The following is a 2,246-nucleotide window of genomic DNA, read 5'->3' on the forward strand; positions in this document are numbered from 1 at the left end:
CAATTTTGTATATTAGTTATAATTAAATAGACTGTTAAACGGATAAATATCGATAAATATAAATATAAAATATATAATAATAATATAATAATAAAAGTAATGATGATGAAGATAATATTTATAATAATAATAATAATAATAACGTTAATAATAATAATATAATATAATATAATATATATAATAATAATATAATTATATATATATATAACAAACTTACCTGCGAAGGAAGGCAGAGGAAGAAACGCGAAGGAGAAGAAAGGAGAAAAAGAAAAGAAAGAAATAAAAAGATTTAGCCGTCCGATTCCAATTCCGACTTGGGTATGGTATTCCTTGCTATTCGTAGAGTCCGATTATAAATTTTAATACGAATTTTGATATTGGAGTATTAAATTAGAAATTCTTCAAAAATTCATAACCGGCTATTTGGCTATTTAATCGACGAATTTTTTAGCTGATAGCCTATTCGTAGTCCTAGTATTATATTCTGAGAATTTCGTATCGATCCGAGCCGAATGGAAAATGGCAGTATATTGCACCTGCCTGCTTGTTCATACCTTTGCGTATTTTTATTTAATAATCGGGCAATATAAATATTATGAGGTAGAAGGATTTTATAGCTAGAATATCATATTCTACTAAATATAAAAGTTTGGAGCCCGACGAGTTAATTATAGAAATTAGCTTTTGAATAAGCAGGTAGCTCCTGAGAATAAGCATAAAGCTCATCTGATTTGAGTAAATAATGGGACAGGTGTACGTTGGAGGAGATTTGGATGAAGTTATAAAATCCAGAAAGTATCGGTAGGAGGTAAGCAGTAGGGAATTAAATCTAATTTTAAGAAATTAGGTATTTATGTTGCATGTGATTCTGATTCTGATATTGATATGATATTATGTGGAATCATTTGGTCAGTGCATCTATATATGTATATATGTGTGTGTATATGCATGTGTGAAACTTCGTTTTACGATATTTGATATACGTATTTGATCGTGTTGGTGAATTTATAAAAAGGAGGATAGGTGGGCCGTCTCACGAGCCCTTTTCATTAAATTCACTTATTGACATGCTGCACACATCGCACGATTTATCGGATATGTTTTATGGATCTATCGTTTAGTCGCCGTGTGCGGTAGTGCTAGGCGAGGGCATCATCTGGGGTTAGGATATTCGACCCCGATGTACCGTAACACTTTGGCGATAGTGGACGATAGTAGTCGGGCAACTGGGTGACTTAGTCGCACGGTCATTCAGGGATTAGACCCATTGCAGTTGAGACGTATTTGGTCTAATCATTCGGGTTCGGTGTTGTTCCACTCATTGGAGTAGCTACTAGTGAGGTCTACCGGTAGTTTAGGATCATATGCCAAACTCCAAACGCGATCCCGTTAGGGCGTGCGAGGAGGAGTAGAGTTTCCGGGTTTCCTTCGGGTGATTCCAGGTTGCACAGATTCTACTACGTTACACGGGGTAGGGCTAGACAGGAGGGTCCTATCTTCGCTATCACAGACTATGGGGTGTCTTGTGGTTAATGGCGACCACGCTCGACTATCCATGTATTGATTGCGGGAGTCGTATGGTGGGTATAGGGGAGTGACCGGGTGACCGTTATATTATTATGGGTTTACCAGGTCCTTCCTTGAGCCGAGGATTTTCCGGCTATTTATTGATGATAGTCTAGTGAGCTGTTATTATGGAGCCGAGGTTATTCCGGCTGCTCACTTTGACATATGTATATGGGTATATGTGCATGAGTTGTCGATTTTGACATTATTGTTACATCATTTCAGTATGGGCATGGCATGGCATTTATTTTGCAAATGACGGAAATTAAACTCTATTTTCGAGCATGACATGGCATATTTTATGTTAGTTCTTAAAATGGATTTAATTCTAGACTGCTTTTAAGAAAAATATTTGATTCAGGTACGCATGGCACCTCCGGGACAGGGGACGTCTCGGGAGATAGAAAGACGGGCTGAATGAGTGAACTGCATCTGATGTATTATATGTAAATTCTAACTAGAAAAACCTCCCGTTTTGGGAAATATTTATAAACTTGTTTTTTTGGAAATAATAAAATGCTTATATAATTAATTTTAGCCTTAACACTGTGTTGTGGGGCCCGAAGTAGGAGGTGACGACCTCATGATGCAGTGCGGCGGTAGCATTTCCAGTATGAGCCAACTGGGGGTGTTACAAGTTGGTATCAGAGCCTAGGTTTGATAGATTTTGGCTCTTTGAA

The 2,246-nt window shown here is 37.1% G+C and overlaps 1 long non-coding RNA gene across 1 annotated transcript; it reads left to right on the forward strand.

The window, feature by feature from the left end:
• The first annotated feature begins 243 nt into the window (after nt 1-243).
• Nucleotides 244-2,039, forward strand: LOC127250686 (uncharacterized). Its single transcript, XR_007838757.1, has 3 exons — nt 244-318; nt 752-808; nt 1,928-2,039. It is a non-coding gene; the product is annotated as an uncharacterized LOC127250686 (long non-coding RNA).
• The last annotated feature ends 207 nt before the right edge of the window (nt 2,040-2,246 follow it).

This window comes from Andrographis paniculata, unplaced genomic scaffold, assembly GCF_009805555.1.
Source record: "Andrographis paniculata isolate CXL003 unplaced genomic scaffold, ASM980555v1 Contig37END, whole genome shotgun sequence".
Classification (NCBI taxonomy): Eukaryota; Viridiplantae; Streptophyta; class Magnoliopsida; order Lamiales; family Acanthaceae; genus Andrographis; species Andrographis paniculata.